This window comes from Malaya genurostris, chromosome 1 (assembly GCF_030247185.1).
Source record: "Malaya genurostris strain Urasoe2022 chromosome 1, Malgen_1.1, whole genome shotgun sequence".
NCBI classification, from domain to species: domain Eukaryota; kingdom Metazoa; phylum Arthropoda; class Insecta; order Diptera; family Culicidae; genus Malaya; species Malaya genurostris.
The window spans coordinates 127,539,808-127,565,072 of record NC_080570.1 but is presented as its reverse complement, the minus strand read 5'-3'; positions in this window follow the sequence as shown (position 1 = coordinate 127,565,072).

Here is a 25,265-nt window from a genome sequence, read left to right as displayed (position 1 = left end):
TGACTTTCATTATCATCTTCGAATAAGTAAAAAAGTATTATTTCTGTTGTGTCAATAGGATCGTAGCACTAGCCATGTAATCGAAGCTATGCTTTGAGTCGGCTGCGAAGTCTGTTAAAACAGAAAGGCCAAATTTCTCAAAAGGAATGTAATTCCAAACGTCCACACCCAGACATTTTCCTGGTGTGGATTCAGTATTCTCCCAATACGGTTCCGCCACTCCTTGTCTGCGAAGTCTGTTGACACAAATGGTCATATTCAACAATAAATGTAATACCAAGACCTTGCAATGCATTGAACTCAACAGAATTCTACATTATTAGCAATATAAATGACAGTTACTTAGAAAATAAACGATTTCTTACAATACCCATTTTATTGTATTCAACTAGTTTTTATTTCAACACAAAACCCAATGGTGCATAAATTCGCGTCATTATTTTATATGTAATTTTTGCTCACGATATAATGCCACCGTGCCCACCGTGCATTTCTCACACCACCTCAATACGAAACAGCAGCGCGCAAGCAATAAAAAAATGCGGAAAGGTTTATGTAAACTTTTTCAAATTTCGGTTGTTTTAGCTAATATTTTACAATTTGAGTTGCATTTTTAGATTCTTTGTGAAATTCTGCTACAAACACTACTTTTCAGTTCTAAAATCATCCCCGTGGAACGGAACAGTGACCGTTTATACATTTCAAAAACCAATTACGGCTCGTCAAAGCGAAATTTCAAAATTCTAAGAATACTTAGTTATGATAAATTTGATTTCGAAAACTTAAGTGTTTTTGGTTTTTCGAAAATCAGTCTAATTTTTGAATAATTGATCAAAAATGCGATTTTCGCATTCCGCTACATTTCACCTTAAGTTTACGTTTCGTCTTCGACTCATCAGTGCGTCAGCAGATTATGCTGACGCAAACCCCCGGATCAACATAATCCGCTGAGCAGACGTAAAGTTAATGCTATTTGCAAGACACTTTTTTATTACACAAAGGAGTGTAACGTATAAACTGACGTCTCGAACGAAACAAGTTTCGGCTTACTGGCCGTACAGATTGTGGTAATTTGAAGGGGAAAAAGCTTGCTTTCAAATTACCACAATCTGTACGGTCAGTAAGCCGAAACTTGTTTCGTTCGAGACGTCAGTTTAGACGTTACACTCCTTTGTGTAATAAAAAAGTGTCTTGCAAATAGCATTAACTTTACGTCTGCTCAGCGGATTATGTTGATCCGGGGGTTTGCGACAGCATAATCTGCTGACGCACTGATGAGTCGAAGACGAAACGTAAACTTAAGAGGTTTTAATCGTCGGGTAATCAGACAGTTAGTGGAATTGTTGACTGAATATTCCAATCCTTTCGAGAAGGGAGGAATAACCAAAACAAGAACCAATTACGTTGTACTTTCTTTGATTTAATAAATCAAAACCAATCATCTTTATTTTTTCAGTAAACTTGGGAAACCTTATATTTTTCGTTAGCGTAAATTAATGTTCATAAAATCATTACTAAATGCAAAAACTTTCTTGTATATGCACTGTAAATCTACGTTCCCATTTCAGAAGCAACTAGCTGTTGTAAACTATAAATTATTAATTAGCTTATAAAATACAGTCATCATTTAAACACATTTTTCCCCTTATAAAATTTCAACATTGGAATCCCACTGTGGTTGCTATATTTGTCACTCGTAACAGCAATGACAAATAAAAAAATCAGTTTTCGCCCTTATTCTGAATAACGACGTATTGATTTTTCGATCGAATGTGGTTCGATCGAATCATAGCTACCTTTGATTTTGCTAGCGTTATGGGGAATACAAATGAAATACGAGGGAAAAAACGATACGACGTTATTCAGAATAAGGACGTTTATGTTTTATCATGTATTTTTATCGGATGAACGATAGGAACGAAAATATATCAAATATTGCATGTAGTTTGTGGATGCTTGCTTGTGATATAAAGGTTCTTATAAATTATAAATTTGTTCAGTACCCCAAGTAGCAATAAAAACTTGTTAAAATTGGCATGTTTCACAATTGATACATAACGGTTATTCATGTCAGATTGTAGCCGTCTTCAGTTTGACCGATCGAGTGCAATTAACATGGCGATTTACGCGCCACTCTCCGGAGAGAGATCGCTTGTCGTTTTGAGTTGCCCGGCTTCACAGAATTCAACTCGATGGTCAGGCAAACCTTGAAGGCTAGGGTTCAAAAATTCTGATTCATATTCAAAAATCTCCCGACTTCCCCAACGTCACCAGAGAGAAACGAATGCCCATTCAGATCTTTATCGCCCGTTCCGAAACGAAGGATTCGAGTTTCCAGACACCGCAAGAAAAAAAAACCAAATGAACGAACAATCTCCGACATTTTCCGCGGATCCCGAATCAAGGTAACGAGGTTAGTTAACGTAAAACGCACTTTTCAAGGAAAACATTGCAGCTCTATTTTATTTGTTTATTCTAGTGTTCGCCTAACTCCCTATTCCCCATTCTGAATTTCCTACTGGATTACAAATCACCCCGTGGGTGGTAATTCTTATTGGACAGTATGGTTCTCAACTAAACACGTGTATGGCCATAACACTAACATTAACATACCTGCGCGCAGGGTTTGCTTCAGCGGGGTACTCACGACTCCGGCAGTAGCGGCGTTCGGCAGGGCTGGAATTGATGTGGCTGAGTTTAGTGTCCAGCAAGTAGAGCGCCCTCCATGTTTGCCGCATGCGCCAGGGGTGACTCGAGTGGTCGGTTAAATTTGATGGACGTAGAGTGTGATGGCGTGCCTCTACGGGACACTGCGGACTCGCCGAGTGCCGGTCCGGCGTTCGGGTTAACTCCCGCCGGTTCGTTTGTGGACTGAATCACCACGGCTCAGTCGGAACGTTGCGTCCGAAATATACCACCTGTCGAACAGGTTTCTGTTCAACGAGAACCAAATTAACCAACTGTCCATTTACCATTTCAATCTATATTTTGCCTACCTTCCTGAATTTGTTTTATCGAGCACAAGCAGAACACTTTTCGCAATTAAATAACTAATATTTAATTTAACATCGAGCTACAAATGAAGCAAAACGTTAGTACACTTTGCGAAAACTAAAACCTCATGTTTCGTACCAAATCAATGAATATAGTAAGCACTACTCGACGCGGTCTGCTCTCCGACCTTTCCACAAACGAAGTGATTAGGAAACTCGAATTCATCATGGACCTTCCCTTTGGAGACCGGAAACTGTATGTCAAATGGCAAGCATTAGGGTCGGCTTACCCGATGCAGTCATTTCCCCCATCTGGCAGTTGAGCAAGTTAAGCGATGTATTTTGTAAATAACGTTAAACACCCGCCGTTCAATGTTCACCGAACCACCGAATAACATTCGATAATTGAATGAAAATGTATTTGTAGTGGTTTTGCCAAACTTCGAATATTATTTTGTTGAAAATAGGATTAAATATGCAATTCCAAATATGCTGATAGCCGAGACACTTTCTGGCTAATGGAAACTATAGATCTATTCTTAAGGGTTGTAGAAAAAATTACGTAATAGATCCGTTTTTGATCGCTTCTCATATTAAATATGTTTGCAAATGTACGGTTCGAATTTCTTCGTGTTTAACTGTACAATCTCTTGTCTGGCCACCCGTTACAAGATATGTTTGACAAATGATTTTACATGTTTTTTGTAACAAATGTGAATATCATTCATGTTACTGCTTGTGAAAACCAATCAAAAACCTAAATCGATTAAGTTTCACATCGGTTTATTTAACTACATTTACCTAAATTTTGAGGTCATCACTCGTTACCCAAAATTCGGGAGATACACTTTAGTTGATTTTGGGTAGGTTTTGACCCAAAATTAGGTAGCGGCTGGTAAAAGTGTACTCAACAGTTGTAAACATCGGACGAATTTCACAAATCGTTTCTTTCTAAAACCATTGAAATATTCTAAAAAAATCCTCCACTGAGTAAGTAAATCTACAAAAAAAACAGCTCTATCATTCTTCATTGTATTGTTTGATTCTCATTTGCTGATTGTTATATGTGTGGTTATTCCTTCCTTTCTACACATGTTAGACAATTTAGGTTAGTTATTGGATTTACAGGCTACGGTGCAAATCAGCTAAAAAGTACACGAAAACGGAAGGTCAAGTCCAGACAGGAAATTTCCAGCCTTTGTACCGTTCGCCTGCTGTAAAGAAGCACATGAAAAACTTTATTTACTGTCTTTCGGCAAGTAATTTCATCCAACGAATGCCCCGAGCAACATTCCATCCATTGTATCTGTCCGTCCAATCGTACTTCGGGTTGGTTTTTGCGGTAGTTCCCACGAGGCACAAGAAACATTTTCCTGCACCGGCCTTCGCCTGTAAGATGACAGGAACTGGGTGAAACTTTTGTGGGTGAAAACTAATTCCTGCTGCCACAGGTCCGTGCAACAAAGTGTACACCACGAGGTGGCACGTGGAAATTCCCTGGCGAAAAAAAAAAGTACACAGCTTTTTCCTCTGAATGTACGTACATTCAGAGGTAAGACGGTCTTGATCACCGCACTTCATTCATTCGGTGGATTAATTTAACGAGTTTCTTCTTCTGCCTTTCAAGTTCTGGAAAATAAATTGAGCAGAAGGACGGCCGGAACCGGTGTCGTGTAATTCACATATGCGGACAGGTTTAACACCATCAGCAAAACTCATTGTAATCTTGGAAATAAACGAACAAAGAAATTGTGAACGAAACTAAGCAGAACTTCACTCTGGCAACTATACGGCATGGCCTGCTACGGATCGGCACGATGCTCAGGCCGAGCCGATTTTGTTTTGTAGTCATAAAAGTACCCGGAAAAAGTTTTAATGGCCTTTTTCGGTCCGATGGTTCCGCTCAGGACAGAAGAACTATTTTCAGACATTCGGTTCTGTGCAGAAACTTCTGGTCTCAACTGGAAACAATAAAATTCTGGCTGTTGGGATGGGATTTTTTTTCATCATCACTACTGGAAAGGTTGATAAATTTTAAAATGCAGGCTATGCAAACATTGTGAAAATTTTGAGCCGGATTCCGTAGAACCGAGTATTACATACCACTCGACTCAGTTCTTCGATGCTATGTGACAAATAATGTCAATCAAGTTTCTTTAGAGTTGGGTTAACCGATTTTCACAAACTAGTTTCTAGAGAAGATTTTCGGAATAACACTCAAGTCAGTAAGAAATATTAATTCGATGTCACCCGTTCACTCCTACATGGTACTGTAAAGCTGTAATAAAACCATAAATGTCTAAAAATTTTGGAAAAAGTGTATGCAAGAAGTTTTCTCTGGTATGCGTGAACCGATTCACAAATGTTTTTTTAAGGTGACGTTTTTTTACGCTATTAAGATCTACTATATAAGAAAAATCGTTATCTTGAAAACCTGATTTAGCCACCAAAATCACGATTTTTTCATATTTCTGCTTAATTCGCCTTGCTCCACATTGGGAATTGATTCACATTCCTTGGAAAATAAAATAATATTAAAAAATCAGCTAAAAACACTTCTGGTATGTTCACTACTGCGCTCCTAATTTCATCTCAAAAGTTTTATATTCATCCTATCGTTAGTTCTTTATTCATCCCATAAATTAGCAATGGCGACCGCAATCAAAACCAAAATATTGCACTATCACACTCTCACCCACATTATCAAATCCAAATCGATACCGAATCAATTCCAACTCCAGTGCAACAACCGATTTCGAATGAATTTCGCCTACAACCGGTTGATTCGGAAATCTGTCGGAATTGAGTGAGAAAATGCGGACTGAATTGTCAATTTGTTTTCTTCTTCTTCTTTTCCAATTTTGCACGTTTTCGTGCTGATTTTCAGATTATTTTTAAATGAAAACATCACATAACTGAATATACAAATTTTACTTCATGTTTTTCGGATATACAGAACTAGAAAACAACCAGTTCTTCGTAGAATTCCATCGTAAACTGTTGAAATTCGCTGGAAATTAATAAAACGGCCTACCTTAGTCAGCATCATCCATTCCTCTAGCTGGAGTGTAGTGAAATGGCTTAAGACGCCTAAATATTGCACTAACACATTCATAAAATGAACGAATATTCAATGACGTTTATAATGTCATTGTCAATCCGGTTGATCGAGCAGCCAATCCAGGTGAAAATTCTAGCACTGAACCGATCGAGAACTGAAAAATCATGCAGTCGAGTAAGAATTCATTGCGCATTTCGTCATTTCGATAATGTGGGCACCCACTTAGAAAAAAAAAACGTTCCACGGTGGTCCTTCATTGGTCCAATACGTTGGATCATTGGTCCAATGAAAGTCCAATCAATCGTTCAACGGGAGGCCAACACGGGACCTTCGTTTGCCGATTTTGAAACAGACCGTTGAACCGAATGCCATTTTTTTCGTTCAACAAACCCGGCTGACAGAGGTCCATTGTTGAGCCATTTTTAACACGAGGAGTTGGAGCCCCGTTGGACTAGTTTCTCTGCAGAATTTCTGAAGTTTTTTCTACTTATTTGTTTAAACTATTATGTATTGATTATGATGCACAATACTTCTACTTCACGTAGAATAACAACAAATTTTCTTTCTATGTAAAGGTAACACTTAATTTTCACACTATTTTTGCAAGAGAAAAAACAACAACAAACCGTTCCAGCAAATTGAACGAATATTTCGTGCAATATATCGTTCAACAAGCGCTCAAAGACCAACAAAATTGAACGGCCTGCTGAGAGGGCAGGTTCAAAATGTCAGAATTTGTCTTAAAAAGGGCCCAATGCCTACTATGAGACAACACACGATATTTTTAGAAACAATTTGGAATCATTTCGACGATTACAATTTTTTGGATCGTTATCGCTACGTTTCGTTTTAAATTTAAAAATTTACTGCGCATTTATTTGAAGAACTTAAAAATAAACACGAAAAAAGAATTGTTACCATTTAGGCTATTTAGGCCCTTCTAAAAACAAAATGCAGAACCAGAGATGCCATTGATACAGATTTATCTGTATTGTATAGATTTGTGGGTTCGCATATTGATTTAAATCAGATTACAGATTTTATACAGATTTTCTAAATTTAATACAAGTTTGTAAAGATTCATAAAAAGCGAGAAGTAAAAAGTTAGACTTTTCTCTCTGAGTATCTGTTAGTATTTGATTGCAGTACTTCTTTAATAAAATAATCAACGGACAAATCATATGTTAAAATGGAAATCTTTTGTGCAAATATTTGATGATGAATACTGACAAACATTTATATTCAAATTTTAAACCAATTTGAACTGATTCATTTTATTAGTGAAAACAGATAGAGCAGATACATATTTTCTATGGAAATATCTGGCATCTTTGTGCACAGCCGATGAAGCACACACACTTAACAGCGTTATGTTGACATATGGCTGAAAGAAACCAGTGCTACTAGATTTGCCACAATGGTTATTTCGTTAGTATTTAACACGCTCTTTCTGGTAATATTCGAAGCAGAAACAGTTGTATTGAAATAATAATATCAATATTATAATTAAACCAATGTCACGGATACCAAAAAAATACTTGTTGATGACAATTTGAAGAAGGAAAACAATTTTTTTTGTAACATTATGAGAAAACTTGGCAACTTTGCGAAACCAATGAGATGAAAACAAAGCGCAATCAAGCGAACTAAGTGAAAAACTTTCATCTCATATTCTTGAAGACTCTTATTGCTCGTTGGGCAATTTTTGAAGTTTTAGTCGTTAATTAAACAAGTGGCAAGTGAACATTACTCATTATGAAGTCATCAAGAATTCAATAGTAGTGTGATTGTGCAAAATAGTGATCATCACTTAGTAGATATTCAGAAACATGACGAACTGTTAATCTTGAGACGAAAATGTGTCCTAAAGTGAAAAGTGAGTTTGTTTTAACCATTTCTTCCAATGAGAAAGTGTGACAATAGCTTGAATAATCATTTTAAAACATTTTTTTAAGTTTGGTTCAGGTACGTTGTAAGATAGTATTCATATTCAAAGTAATGAGGTGAAGGGATGAGATGGAAATATTAGCTCAGATGAAATAGGAAGCCGTTACCCTTGTTTAGATATGATATGATCGGGATGCGACAATAGCACAAACATATAAAAAATCGTGTAAATTTACGTTTGTATAGATGCTGAAGTTGATATCGATACGGACACAAAATTTATATTCACATGCTGTCTAGATGTGATATTCTGTTATTACTCGAGAAATTATTTGTATAATGCTCATTGAGTTGTTTTCAGTCTTTTCCTTTTAATTATTGCCAAAACATTAAGAGTAAATCCACCCAGCAGTGAGAATTCTGTTCAGAAAAACTAAAATTAAGTAACCTGATTTTAACCTAACATCAAATAAATCAAACTCAACTGTTGAGTAAACGTAATTTACACTCTTATGCTGTGGACCAGCTCGTACATTATTACCTTGCTTATTATTACACTGAAATAAAAATCTTTTTTATATTAATTATATTCGTCATATGAATCGTATGCATCGTATAACTCATTGAAGCCATATAGAAATTTATATTTTCTAATGAATTGATAAGAATATCACAAACAATTATTATGAAAACTCGATAGAACTTATCCCATTTCATAATGTATGTAGTGAGTCCTCGATATTCATCAGCTGCTTCAGGCAGTTCACCTGGGATTTCTGCATCATAAGCAATTTATAATCGCAGACACGTTAGCTCATTCAACTCCCATTAAGGATATATTTACGAATCATGAATTAATAAGTGCTTCCAGGGATTCACCACTAGTAAAGCTCGAATCCTGAAAGAACAGCGCGATAACGGAAAATCACCGATAGGCGTAAGTGTAAAAACGAAATAATTAGGAAATGATAAAAATAAATAACAAAGTTTTTATAATAATGCAACTATCTTTTATTGCAGCTTTCGATTCCTCTTAATATAATAAGCCCATTGTTTTTAACAATATTGCATATTCGCATCACTTGTTTAATTCAATATTAATCTTTTGTTCTATATATTACTGGTATATGGAACTATAATGGCCTGCATTTTATTGAGTCTGGAAATTCCATTCCCTATATGAAATTCTTATGAAAATAACTTTAAGAAAAGTTTTATGTTTTATATGATTATCTTATATATTTGACATGATATTGATACACCATGTAATTTTCATTGGAATTTCCAATAGTGAATTATATATTAGAATATCACATAATGTGAAAATGAGAATTAAGCTCAGTGTAGTTTATTGAACGGAATTCTCACTGCTGCACAGTGGTTCGAATCAATAAAAACGTGGACATAAATCAGATGCGGCCAAACCGTTCTTTTAATGCATATAGTTGCTTTTAAGAAATTATTTACAAATATATACCGCGTAATTTAATTCTATCCCTGATTGTTCATGGCCTACTTTGACAAAAAATATAACCATAACTTTTTTTCTGAAGTGATAGAAATTTTTTCTATTCTACAAAGTTTTACAACTATTGAAAATAATTTACTTTGTCAAATATACCAAAAGTCTAGATCGCACCATTTCGGATATACAAAGCGTTTTTATGGCAACCCCCTGAAAATCAGTTTTTTATTCATAACTTGTTTCGAGTTGTTTTTTTTTTGCATACTTTTTTCAGAATAATTGAAGAAAATAAAAAATCTCATATTTTTGTGTAAGGTAGTTCATAGGTTTGTTGTTTCCTGGCAAAGTTATACAACATTTTACCTTTTTTTACCTATGATAAAACCTTACACCAAAGCGAAATATGCAACTTTATGCAGCTGATTTTTACAAAATTTATAGGAAAAGATATGCCCAATACTAAAAAAAAAATCTAAGTGGAACTCGATGGAACTCTTTTAGGCCTTTTTAAAGTTAGTTTTAGTTATTGAATTATGACAACCCCCTAAAAACTAGTTCTCTAATCATAACTTGTTTCAAGTTATTTTTTTATCCTTACTTTGTTTGGAAAATATAAAATCCCATAATTTTGTAGAAGGTAATGCATGGGGTTATTCTTTTCTGGAAAAGTTATACATCATTTTACCTATTTTTACCTAGGAAACTTTGTTCCTAAGCGAAATATGCAACTTAATGCATCAAACTTTTACAATACTTATAGGAAAATATATTCCTAATCCAATTTAATTTCCAATGAGAATATCCTGAGCAGAGATGTCTATCTCCTCTGTGTGACGAAGAGCAAGCAAAATTTCTCCCCTCGCACTGACAACTTCAACGAGAGCTCTTCTCTTTTACATTTATACACCACTGTTGTATAGAGTGTGCACACATCATGAGTGAGTTTGTTTATTTCCTTTTACCTCTTCCACTGAATCGCACCAAAGTGCTAGAGCATTAGCTAATAAATTCTCTGAGGTGGATGCAGATACTTTCACAGAGGTGTACACGCCGGTGAGCACTCTGCTGTATGGTTTTCGTAGATGAAGCGTGGATACGCAAAATCAGCAAAATAAAACAATTTATCGTAAAATTTTCGGTTTTCCTTGCAAATTTTTCATAGCAAGGCCAGATCTACTCTCTATTAATTGAAGTTCACAGAAGTGTTCGCTCACCATCACGCGCCAGTGGTCACTTGGGTGTATTTAGACGAGAGCGCGTGTGAGCGATTCATGCGAAGAGAATGTGTTTCACTCGCGCCAGCTGCTTTAACCACAAGCACACACTCAAATGCTGTCTATTCGAGACTGAGAAGAAGTGCGCTTTCCTCTTTGTGCGGTGCTTCGTTTTTTGCATCCTCGGTGTGGCAAAAATCTGACTCTAGCGTGTATCACTCTGGTGAAATGCCATCTCTGATCCTGAGTACTATTCGTGTGACTCATTTTCCCTATGGCCATGCTGAAACCATGAATGGTTAAGAAACGGAGAGCGTCACGCGTCTGCTATTTCTGTAACTCACTTTTGCAGTGAGCGTAGAGATGGGCAATTCCCTCCTGAGCTATTCCAGTGAATCGAATCTTTAAAGTGAGCTGATAGCTCACAGCTATTTTTAAAAGAGCAGCTCACCAGTTCACCGCACTTACGCTTACCAGCAGAGATGCCAGGTTCACAGATTAATTCGTGTTTCACAGATTTTCAACCTATTGCACAGATTAAAAAAGTTGCACAGAATTTCTGAAAACGGTCACAGATTTTTAAAATTGATCACAGTTTAGCATAAAAAATTACAGAGCGGTAGAAAATAGTGAGAACTTTTTTTTTGCTTACCAAAATGATTCCGATTATTATGGAAACGGGGAAACGTGCACAGACAGGTTATTGGCTTGATCACAGATTTTTGAAAAAATGACATGGCATCCCAGCTGGTAAGGTGGAAGTAAACTACGAGCTGAATGGATCTTCGGCTCTTGAAGAGCGAGTTATAATTGAAAAGAAATGTGTACATTAGCTTTTGTTCGTTCTTCCAAATGTGCATCTATCCTTCTTCAACAGATTGAATGAGCCATTGTCAATAAGAAATCTTACCTCTCACTCAGTAGGCTAAGTTACATTCAGGGATGCCACTTTTGCAGGTATTCTTAAATGTGACATAATAATAATTCACAGACAAGTTAGTTCGTATAGCATTGTTCTTTCGCATTGTTCGAGAAAATGTTTGTGTTTAATATCGTAGTCAGTTCCATCTGAAAGGCAGGAATGAAGCCCGTACAGCATTCGGATAGTTTCATTCAATGAAATGCAAATCCGGAATGCAATAATCGAAATTAAAATTCCATATGCTGCTATTTTTATAGCCGTTAGGACCGCCCAGTAGTGAAAAAGCTACAAACGAAATAAGGTAAAAACAAATCTCTCAACAAAAACTGGATCAGTTTGGAGTCTATCGCCACAGCGAGCAGATGTATTTTGTGTCGTTTGCAAAGCTAGTTTCGCTTCCGACAAGAGCGATTACGTCACAGCTGCCAGTCATTTGCATTGGGGAAAAAGCAACGGTGGAGAGCATTACACAAAATCAGTCGTTCCAATGGCTCTAAAAGTGTTCTAAAGAACTATTAGGATTTGTTGTTCGCAAATCGAAGGTAAATATTCTTAGTTTAGTGCAAATCTAGAACAGTTTGGTTAGATTTATGCACTTTTCGCTGTGTGGAATTTACAGTAATCGAGATCAAGTGAAGCCTACTTTGTTTTTGCGAAAAATGTGAAAAACGGGAATGCTTGCATGATTCATACAATTGATCAACTAATTGATATTCGGAAGTGTTAAGGAACATGTCATGCGCTTTCTTATTCACGACATCCAGTTATGTCTCTGACATTACCCACCCGCCTTTTTTTTGGAACATTTCGTATTTTGATTTTTAGTTTTTCACTCAAAAGACCATGTAGAGTACCCAAAGTCTTGTGACGCGTTCTAAAATGCCGGATAAAATTGCAGGCATCATACCTTGATTAAATGTATGTACACTTGTTTTCAATTCCTTCAATTTGGCAATACGCCCGTTCGCCTTCATGGCGTACAAATTTAGAAGCAATTTCGGAATAATTTTTCGATTCTTCATGCTTACGCTTTCCACTAGTCATTTTGAGAACTTTTAGTTTACAATCGTTACAAAATTAATTGATACTGAATATCACTCTAACGGCGTCAAATGAATTGTTAGGCCTTCAATTGACTGGTATTCGGGTTCAAATCGAAGATGAACTTTGAATGTATTGAAGACATATCTATTCATATGAAAAAAAGAGAAGAGAGAATGCAAAGAGCGCGTGAATGACTTATTTAGATCTGTCAAATCGTTTCATTTTCAATGAACTCTAGTAGTGAGGAGAAGGCCTGTCGGGTTAAACTGAGCAGTGTTGTAAAATCAAATCCAAATGAATGAAGTGAATTTCTACTGCACTGCTACCATGTGTACAAGAATTTTATATTCAACATTGTCATGATCAACACTATGCACCTCGTTGTTAACCGAAGCGAATGCAATTGCATCTCTTTGACGTTTGAGCATAATGTACACACAGTTAGATACCTTGTTGAATGGAATCTCACTTACATTATTAGCGTCTAGATGTTTCCGTCGTTAAGTAAGATTTCAATTTCATTTGCTGCTGGTATAACTTTGCAACGCTTGAAATCTATACAAATTGAATTTGGTCTTGTAGGCCAACTTTCAGGCTTTGTTAAATCGTATTTGCCCATTTCGTACACTATATTGTTCACTACACTGTATTGTCTTTGTTTCTGTTGTCTCGACTGTAAACGATTTTCGACTGTGTCGGATGAGATGCGAGCACGAACTGCCATGTGAGACTTATTGATGATGGTTCCATTTCTCTGCATGCCGGATCTTCGTATCGCCCATTTGAGCACTATATTGAACAACAAATTTGAGAGCGCGTCGTCCTGCTTCAGTCCATCTATCGTCTCGAAAACATCGGATGTCGTACCAGCCATTTTGACGCTTGATGTCGATCCATCGATCGTCGCACGAATCAATCTTATTAGCTTCGTCGGAAAGCCATGTTCTAACATGATCTGCCAAAATTCGTTTCATTTCACTGAGTCGTATGCCGCTCTAAAGTCTTCAAATGTTTAAAAGTCTGCCTAAGAATTGTATTCAACCAATGTTCATAACAGCACCAATAAACTGTCAAAAATATTGAGGTTAGCTGCAACGTTGAAATCCGTGTAACATTGTCATTGAGCAGGAACGATGTCGATATCAATTTTAAACTGGTTGGCAAACTTTGTAAACGGAAGTAAAAATATAACGTAGCTTTCGCAAATAAATTGGGTACCAAAAAGTTATGAAACAAGTTACTAATACCGTTCAGAAGCAGTAAGGATGTACAAAAAACTATATTTTTACCCGCAGTACTCACAACGCCACAATACGTGAAACAAAATTAATATGGATTTCAATAAAAAATGACAAATTGTACTGCAAATGACACTAATGCAGAACTACATCTGATTGCAGTGGCACCGCAAAATAGGGAGCGGACCGTCGGTCGCGTCGGAACATTCCAGTAGAGCAAGCGAGCGAGTTCGACAAAAAAAAAATTGCATACCACTCGTGGTTGATAAATGATTCTTTCAGTTTTGCAACAACTTTATTTCCACATCCACAATCCATCCAACGCGATGTCATTACTCAAAAAAGTCGTTTCCCGCAACCCTCCTGTGGGTGGTGGGTTCATGAACGGAAAGTTCGTTGACTGCCAGCCACCCAGCGCAGAAAGGCGTAAGACCGGGTTAACATCCGTGTCGCACTCCTTTCGCGCGAGTAAACCTCAACAAGCGGGCCACTTCAGCGACAGCTTGGGGATAAAAGTAACTTTTTGACTAAATACGTGGGCTAAATAAACACAGTTCCTCAGCCTGAGAACCCGATGTTGGGGCAGGAAAACTTGTCCCGCCGCCGCCGCCTTGATGCGATGCTGATGATGTTCGTTGATGAGCCCTCGTAAACCGGGGAGCTCGGGGAGTGCCATTCCTTGTACAAACTCTGGCGCAGTTTTGTTGGAAACCTTTCAAATATTTAGGAATCATCAGCGATAGCACGCTTCAACCCTGACGGCAGTTTTGGGTACGGCCCGGATCGAAACCGTGCGGAAACCGATACTGTTGTTTTCACGTTTCATTGAATTTGGCGTAAGTCAGTGAAGCGGAAACCAGGGAGTTGTTTGGTTTTCCAGGTTTATAGTTACCTCGACCGTCGTCGGAGATCGTTCGAAATTTTCTTGCTCTGATGCCCTTCGGATCCCCTACTCCCCCACTTGACCCAGCGTGAGATTGTGCAAAGTTGCCGGTTTCTTTCTGCTAACCGACGCTTGATTTCATGTGATAAAGCTTCCGTCCTTCTGCCGATCCGTGTGACTGGCGGTTTTGTGGGGGGGCGGGGGGGGGGGGGGTTGTGCGGGCCTACGAACAATCAAGGAGATAATATCTCTGTGTCCGGGAGGCATCAAGTTATCTCTATTATATGATGTCGATCGAACAATGGGGGGCAAAAATATCACATCAGTGGAACGGAAATTCAAATTTACCGGCGAGAGCCATGTCGAAGAATTCACCGGAGCGGCCGTAATCGGGTCAGCTTCGTGTGGCGGCGGGCGTTTTTCGGAGTACGAAGGGTAATTGCCCTCGGGTGTGTAAGTCTGCATATTAATAGATGGAAAGTTGATAATAGAGGGTTTTTGGTTTGAGCGGGATTCGGGTATCGCACATAATATAAAATGCATTGCAGTTGGTTACGTGGAAGTGTAAAAATAGATCCCGCATACCTTATGATCAAAAAAGAACCGGAATTTTCATTTTAAAATTCCCGCGCTTGTCCAATCGGTAAACTTTTGTTCTCTCAACGTTGGCAACACTTTTATACACATTCTGTCAAATTTTGACGCATATCGTACGATCAGTTTTTGTTTGGCGTCTATACAAAGAAGTTGAAAAATTTTCGTGTGGCGATTTTTATAATGGATGAAAATTTAGAACAACGTGCGTGCATCAAATTTTGTGTTGCAAATGGATTTAAGTGTTCCGAAACGTTGAAAATGTTAGAAAAGGCCTTTGGCGTATCGTGTCTAGGAAAAACACAGGCATACGATTGGTATAAACGCTTCAAAGGTGGTCGTACAAGCTTGGATCATGATGAGATCCCTGGCCGCCCAAGAACATCTGTTACTGAAGAAAACAATGAATCGGCGAAGCAAATCGTGTTGCAAAATCGTTCTGTACCGATTAGAAAGATTGCTGTGTTGTTGCACGGGCAAAATTCCGCTTCAAGAAACGAGCAAAACGAGTCATGATTTGGGGAAAATAGTATATTTTCATGTTATGATAATACACCATGATTAAAAGTTCTCGGATTATGATCCATTTGGACTGATTTCGTTGAAATTTAGCGTAACGCATTTGACGTTGTTGGGTATAACTTCAGGCGTGTTTCTGCTACGATGGTAATCTTTGCAACATAAATTCAGGCGTTATGTTTTCAAATATGAAGATTTTAAATATGAATTAAATGGAATGGTGTGAAAGTGTGTGGCGTATTGTTTATACGATTTCAACTAATGTCTCAAATAATGTACATTTGAATAGCAAAACAGTGAAAAGCACAACGAATTTCTTTGAATCTGAAGCATCAACAATTTAAATATATTTTTGAACAACCACGACACCGAAAATAACGTGTTTACTTGCGTTCATTGCTCCAGATTTGATTTTTTATTTCAGAATTTGGAAAACATAAACGAACTGCATGAAAATACACGTGTGAATCAAACCTCTTAAAAAGATACTCTATGTTGAATTCTTGCAAATACCGCGGATCGATTTTTCCATTTTTGTGTTTTTTTTAAACATCTTTTGCAAAATCGTCTTATTTGAAATATTTAGGTGAATCAATACAGCTTGTGTTCTTATATCTATGAAACAAAGTAATCAAACTGGTTGAATAAAAAAAGTCTTATTTTCGTTAGATGGTGCTCCTAATTTACAGTCGAAATTATTTTTCGGTTTACGCTAGCTCTCGGAATATTATTTTAACATCAACAGTCACATCGAATATGTAAGAATGCATTCAGATATGTTCATACAAAATTTAAAACTTAGGATGTCAATTTTCGGTTCATTATCTTTATGTTGTCAATAGTGATGTATTTTTTTACTCGATTAATCAAAATAATCGATTAAAAGGTTTAAGTAATCGAGTGTTTGTAATCGATGAACGACAGCGAGCTAATCGATTAATAGCAATCAATTAATCGAGATTTATATCAGTTAGGCTGTGTAACATTTCGCGGTTAATGTTGTCTAAAATAACTCTGTTCGAGAGAATGATTATTTTTGACAGATCGATGGTTATTTTCCGACACTTAAAAATATCAACCAAAAGTTCAAGTTAAAAGCGAAATGGTTCACGGCCTTAGTAGATAACGTTTAGCCTTAGGCTGCAGATATAGTGGGCGCGAGAAGCGAAGCCAAGCTGGTGACTAACATTGGCAAATCAAAAGCGAGAACGATACTAGTAGTTAATCAAAAGGACTCTTTTAGAGTACAAGTGAGAAATCAGCTCAACTTTCACTCTGACAAGGTCCCTCTGTTTTGCTGTAAGCACGTTTCCTGCTTTGGTCACCACCAAGCTCGGCTCAGCTTCTCGCGCTCACTCTGTCTGCAGCCTAAGTCTAAACGTTGCTATGATGAGAGTTGCAGTTTCATCTGTCATTCATTCAAGGAAATATCAATTTCAATTTAAATAATGATTTTTGATCCATTCTGCCTACGGTTACAATGTTCATACATTTTTCCATCCGTTTGATCATGGATATTATTGAATTTTCTAGACATTTCAAACACATTTTCTCATATTTTTCTTACTGTATGATACACTAATGGTAAAAAATTGATATTCAACCAGAGATGCCATTTATACAGATTTATCTGTATTTTACAGATTTTTACATACGCATATGGAATACAGATTTGATACAGATTTTCTAAATTTACTACGAATTTTCCAATAAGTAAAATAAAAGCAATCTATTAGTATTTGATTGCAGTGACGAGAAGCAAAGTCTTGGTCTCATTGAATTTACCATTCTACAACCATAATGTGTTGGAATAACATTTTTTAGCATAATTTTATTGTTGAAATTTATTTTATTAGTCAATACAGATAAATACAGATTTTTTATAGAGAGTAATACAGATTTTCTATGAAAATATCTGGCATCTCTGTATTCAACACAGATTTTCATTTGGAAGCTCTGATTCTGTTTAGAATAATTTGATCGATTAATTGCACTAATCGATTAATGCTTAATAGTAATCGATTACACTAATCGACTTCTTTTTTAATAATCGAATACTTAATAATCGATTAATACGAAAAATTAGACATCACTAGTTGTCAATTCTCTGTCAGCCAGTGGGCAAACCAACACAATTATGAACTGAATATGCCTCAGGATCAAGTAAAAATTCTCAGTAGTTCATGCTTTTCAATGTCTGCTTTTTGTCTTATCATTAATCTATTAAACAATCCGTCTCATCACTTGAGGCAGAGGGTTCAAAGTGATATCCGGATAGAAAAATTGGAGTTACGAGCTTTAAAAGATATACATTTCTCAAGTAACGCATTTTCGGATCATGATTAATTTTCATGGGAGAAGACTTTTTGCTCATGGTTTCATGAGAAGTTAAAATGATTGGTTTCATGATTTTCTAATCATGACAGCAGTAACGGATTTCTTTCCGTGTGGGCATCTCTTATGGATCAGCCGAACACATTTTATCTGATGTTTTGGGTTTGAAACGCGTCGCTTCTCGGCTGGTGCCTAAAAAGCTCAATTTCATTCGAAAACAGCGTCTGGTTGTGTCGCAGTTTTTGGCCAAAAACTCAACCAATGTCATCAACCAAGCACCGTACTCTCCAGATATAGCCCCGTGTGACTTTTTCCTCTTCCCCAGACTTAAATTGCCATTGCGGGGAATGCGTTTTGACACCATAGAGACCATAAAAGAGAATTCGCTACGTGAACTAAAGGCCATACCTTCGGCGGCCTATAAAACTTGTATGGAAAATTGGATCAAGCGTTGGCATGCATGTATTGCCGCAGGAGGAGAGTACTTTGAAGGCGATAATAAAGAGATTTATTAAAAATTGATATTTTGCGTTTTTAATAAAATTCCGGTTCTTTTTTGATCATTAGGTATATGACCCTTAAAGAAAAAGTTAATAGCAGAAAGAAATAAGACGTTATTTTTTCTTCAATAACAAAAGCCTAAGATAATCGAATAAAGGAATGGTGATGACGACGGTTTGTTGTTCAATTTTCCATAATACTCATTTTAAAAATCGTTAGACGGAAGAGTCATCCCCGCTTGTACGGAATTCTGGCAACCGGGAGAATCCTGGTTGCATTTCAACTGCTGTCAAAATTGCCCAGACCACACGTCGTGTCTTGTTAATTCGCTCTTCCTGCTTTTTTGTTTGTTTCACTTCATATGATATTCTTCAATCCTGAATCTTCATATGAAAATAAAATCATCTACAGACCAGGTTAATGAGATTGAAATATGGGAATTTTGGGGGATGAAGATTAAATGTCGGGATTGATATTGACGAAGCTATGTTATTTCTTGTGGAAAAAGATTTAACCAAAGGACCGATTCAGAACGATTCTTCCAGTCCTGTATGGTATAAATCCGGCAAAAACAGAACCGTTAATAACCGCCATATGAAATTTTCTGCCGGAAACGGTTGTTGAACTGTTGCCAGCAAAAAATTCTGACAGATAAAACCTGTCATCTGGTGAGAGGTCTTTCAGTTTATTTTTAAATAAAAACTGTATAACTGAATATGTAAATTTAAATCTTCAAGTTTTTCGGATATACAGAACTAGTAAATAAAGACTGTCCCAGAAAGTATGCGCGCAACCAAAAACCGCTGCCATTTCGCAATGGTTCAGAATCTGCCAATTCTTATGGCTGCGTCCTGTTGTTTACACTCTTCTCTAACCAATTGTGCAGTTGTTTATTCGTTTTCATTAGTTTGTTTCGAAATGCGAGGACTTTCAGCAGAACAACGTCGAATAATTGTGTACAAATGGTGCACAGAACGCGGACTGTCACTGAGAAAGATAGCAAAAATGGAAGGAGTAAGTGAAAAAGCCGTGCGAAATGCAATCAGGAAGTTCGGTGAGGATAACACCTTTGAGGATAATCCGAAAACGGGTCGAAAAAAAGGTCCTGCTAACCCTCAGTTGGATAAACGTATACTGAAGGCGTTTGAGCAAAAGAAGGAGGTTTCAGTTCGGGATGTGGCAAAAAAGTGGGCACTTCGAAGTCAAATGTTCTTCGTGCTAAAGAACGTTTGAATCTTCGAACCTATAAGATGCAGAAACAACCAAAACGTAGTCCGAAACAAGAAGCATCGATCAGGCCGAGGATTCGAAAGCCGAACAATACGATTCTTGCTGGAAATTTGAACTGCATAACCATGGACGACGAAACCTACGTGAAACTCGATTACAAATCCCTGCCGGGACCACAATATTATACGGTGCGAGAAGGGCAAGTGTTAAACCAGTCCGAGACATCGATTGAAGTCGAAAAATTTTGTTAGATAGCTATGGTCTGGCAAGCAATTTGTAGCTTCGGTAAGATTTCAAAACCCTTCATCACCACTGCTTCAATGAACAGCGAAATATACATCAAGGAATGTTTACAAAAACGACTTCTACCCATGATTCGAAGCCACAAGGATCCTGTTGTCTTCTGGCCAGATCTTGCTTCTTGCCACTACTCGAAATCAACGGTAGAATGGTATACTACCAAAGATGTTACTTTCGTCCCAAAAGACATGAATCTACCAAATTGCCCTCAACTTCGACCAATTGAGGAATTTTGGGCATTAACGAAGGCACATCTTAGGAAACATGTCTCGGCAGCCGAAACCATTCAACAGTTCGAAAAATATTGGAAAAAAGTGTCAAAACTTGTCGTCAAGAAGTCTGTACGGAATTTAATGAGGAACGTTCGCAAGAAGGTGCGCCAGCTAGTCTACAATGACTAAGTAGCAAATGTTGAGAATAATATTCTGTTGTTGTAGTCTAATATTATCAGTATATCGAATAAAATTTTAATATCTAACACTTGTGAATTATTTACAGCGAAATCAAAGTACGTCCATACTTTATGGGACAGTCTTTAACCAGTTCTTCTTAGAATTCCAACATAAACTATTGAAAATCGCTGGAAATTAACAAAAAGGCCTAGCTTAGGATGATGCTCCATTCCTCCAGCTGGAGTCTAGTGAAATGGCGTAAGTCGCCTGATTTTTACACTACCACATTCATAAATACATAAATGTCACTGTCAATTCGGTTGATCGAGCACACAACTCAGGCGAAAATTCTAGCATTGAACCTATCGAGCACTGAAAAATCATACAGTCTAGTAGGAGTTCATTGCTCACTCCGTCATTTTGATAATGTGGGACGTGGCGGACAGAATTCTTCCCAGACAGCGGGCTATATCTGCCAGCCCTCTTTTACCGGCATTCGGCTTTGTTTCGTTATCTTCTTCACTTTTTGGCTATAGTGAAACAAAGTGTAAACGTCAATCCTGTTCAAAACGCTTTCGTATGCTTCGCGCACGATTACTTCGATGTTCGAAATTACTGGGTCTCTAGACGACCCCCCGCTTGACAAGAATTATGGCTAAACATTGTTTGAATCCGGTAGCTGTCATTTCAGTGCCAGTGAAATTTTGTGCGACCACTAATACTAATCATACTAAAATTTTTTAGTAAACCTAAATTTTGAGTTATTTGTGGTTACCTCATACTACTGAAAATTTTACCATAAATTGCTGACCAAATTTACTATGGTATGAAGAAAAAATATGTTACCGAGTTCAATACAAGAGATATTCGCGATTAAGTTCTATACATTCTTATCATACTTTCTATCCATTCAAAGTCTGGAACAACTCTTATTTACTGCTTAGTTACTCAAATCTTGGTTCTTACACTGGAAATGATGTTTGAGTTTAATTTACTTTAATGATGTTTGAGTATAATTTACTCATATACTGAGTCATGTCATCCTTCATGTGTTTATAAGCCAAGCAATTGGGACTTAAATTTTGAGTGAATTTTTTTTTCATATATGTCAAATATTGCACACAAATTGCACTATTTAAGAATATATTGTATAAAACTGCATACCAAAAATTGAGTAATTGTCATGAAACAATTGAATTCAGCCCACTGAGTTTATTTATTACTCCGCTTACAATTTTGATGGGATTTCTCACTTCAAGGTAACAGATACAGATAAATTGAACTAATGAATTCGCATATTTTTTTTACCTAGTATAGTTTCAGGTACGGTTATCTTTGTATTTATCGCGATAACCTTACTTTTGATAGTTAAGGTAATGCGCACAAGATACTTCTATGAATGTTTGAATGAATATCCCAGAATATGCTAAAACCAGTTGGAACAATACTTCGAAAACTAGGAACTGTTTCAGCGTCCACTCCTTCGGATATTTCGTTTTGCATTCTCATTAGGACTTCAAATTTAAACAGCGAAATAAACGGAGCCTGTTCCTACAAATGGCAATTTTACACTAATCTCTCGAATAGTAGCCTTAAAACCGAGTTCTTCCGTTAAATTCAGATTAAGAATTACTCATTATATTTGATGGTAACTACTATAGCTCACGAGCAAAACAGATTCAAAAAATGACAAGCGAATGCGCGTTATAAACTTATAATCCGCGAAAAATTTTACCGCAGAGACGAAACTCGAACCTGTAGCTAGCTCCTAACCGGGGAAATTGGTTTGCCAATTGAACTCCGCTGGAAGTGAAAACACATGAAGAAACAGTCTAATTGACTAGAAGCAAAGACATCATATTAACAAGATATCCAGCTCTCACATTTCCCGAACAAATCATTGGCAACATCCTTGTTTGCGAGCATGTCGTCCTCAGGTGAGTTCGCATCGAATCTCATACATAGAAGTAGGGGAGAGAAATGTCAAATTCGTGCGCGCCAAAATAGCAGGGCTGCGCACCCATTCAATTGACATGATATGTTGAATGTGACACCGTGCGATGGCGTTGTTGAACTGAAGATTGATTTCGCTCCAAGCTGACAGGGTCTGCTAGAAGATCCGAGCAAGCTCTAATGTGTTCGCGTGGCACGGCAGCCTTTTGCCAGCAATCACTGCACGTTGTATCGCAAGTCTATCTTCACTCTCTGCTTTGCCGTTAGACGCTTCCCCTGATAGGAGATGGCTGGAGTCCCGGCTCCGCGGTAGCTTTTTTTGTTTTGTTTTAATTACATACACACTTATATTTTTTCGCTGAATCTCGGCAAAATAATTGCCGAGATTTGCATCGCCGAGCACTTGGTAATCATCTTGGCAAAAAAATAAAATTGCTGAGAGTCTCGGTAATCTCAATTTTGACGAACGTCAGTTATTACCGAAATCGTCAGCAAAAAGTTTACTGTCTGTTCGGCATAACCTTTGCTAGATGTTCGCCAAAAGCAATAAAGTAGAATTTATGAAAAACTGAGCCTTTAGCAATTGAAGGTAAACAAAGAAATCGTTCTTTTTTAAATTATAAACTTATAATTGAGGATCATAATTTCATTCTGGTTTTCGTATAAACATATTCAAATTATTTTGTATATTACTTGTTTCGGGCACATAGTTGCAAAATACGTCATTCGTTTCAAACGCTGATTGTTGAATATGTTGGTTGGCATGTCATTGAAGTTCTGCGTCATATCCTATGATGACTTCCCGATAGTGAATGAAGGATCTGGAAAGTGCATTCCATAAATAACTAACAGAAAAATTGTAGTTATTATACTAAATGCATGGATCATAGAGTGTCAAACGAAAACGTGAATGACAGTTGTCTTGCCGAATTTCGGCAGAAGCTAATACCACAGACTAACAGACATGACAGTATGAGTAAATTCTAATAAAAATTATTTTTCGTGATACACTAGTTCCACCTATATTGTACTGCGCGAACTATTTACTATCTGTACACCCCTTGTGTTATGTAAAAGTTTTTTACTAGTTGGTTTCCCCTCGTTTGTCAACACCGATCAGCTGCTTGCAGGGATGCCTGATTTCATCAAAATATTTGAAAATGAATCGTCACAATGTTTTATTGGATTACGTTGATAATATATTTAACTTTTTCTTGATGTTGGAGGGTAACCATTTATTCGACTCAAATTTGTTCATCTAGACTATTTTTTATTGTGTTGGTAGTTTTCACCCGAAATTAAGTGGCGGCAGACCAGAAGCAAGTAAATATTGTAACAAAACGGGTTCGATTTTTTATTGAGTTGGAGGATGAGAAGTAGGCGCAATTATGTATATAGTTTAGGCAATATCAAAGATAAACTCAAGATAGAGTAGTCTGCGATTTCTTAGGTATCATTTGAATAGGACCCCTCGATGAGCTCGGTTCACTGTCAATTTGAGTATTTTGAAGCAAAACAACAAGTGTCTGATCACTAGATGCGTCGTAACTATGACAATGATTGTTTATGTTTGGAAAAATATCAAGTTACAGTATGAACGATATTGAGAAATTTCGCTTTATATCAGTGATTCTTAGAATAAGAAAGTGAAAACTACTTAGAACCATTGTCTAGAATTTATTTAGTTTGTTATAGCCTCATCCCATGAAGCATCAGTTGTGGCAAGAAATCATTATGTGCTGAATGTAAACATATGTGTGCTTCCTTTCTAACTTGTATTGTTTCCATGGCATTTTGTCGGAACTAGTCGACGCTTGTTAACGGAGGGTCAATAAAATTACATTATTACTGAACCAACTGGTTCACGATTACTGACCCAACATTTTTCAATGAAACGTATGGAACATTGTAATCTTCAGTTTATCTTTGGCAATATGTATTAAATCTGTATCCTGCATGAAATTCGCATGGACGTATACAAATCAATACATTACAGGTAATTCTGTATGAATGGCAACTCTGTTGATAAATGAAAAAAATAAACACAGTCTAGATGACAGATAGGATGTTTTTGATAGGGTAACGTGGCGCCATCATGACACATGTGAGTACTGTCCCAAATAAAGGAATATTCGAAATGACCGTTAAAATGATTGAAGAATCAAATTTGAGTGTCCTGTCTGTTAGTCTGTGCTAATACATGTTCCGAAATTTCGGCAAACGCGTTTGCTGATTTCGGGGTAATTGTTAATTACTGATGAGTTCAGCACAAGTCTTTGCCAATTCTCGGGAAAAAAGATGCACTTTACCGAAAACATCACTAAATTAAACAACCGAATCTCGGAAAACATAACATTGATTACTGAGTAATCAGCAATTTTTTTTTCCCATTTTACTATACTGAGGTCGAGAATTGGTTTTAAGTGTGTAATTGTATTCGCATTCAATTTCCTCTTTAGATACTAATGTAATTTAAAACTACACAGATAAAAATATTTTGTGAATTTACATCTATTTTCATGCACATATTTGGAGCAGGTAATTAAACATAAAGTTACTTTACAATTCTGTAGGTTTCAATAGAATTTAATTGCAAACTAAGCGTTAATTGAAAGATACAGTTATATTCATTGAAAATTCATTGCAATCCAATTTAGTTTTGCATCGATGAAGGTTTTCAATCGGAATCTCGATTCATCCCATGCCTATTACATGTTACTATTGATTTACATGTC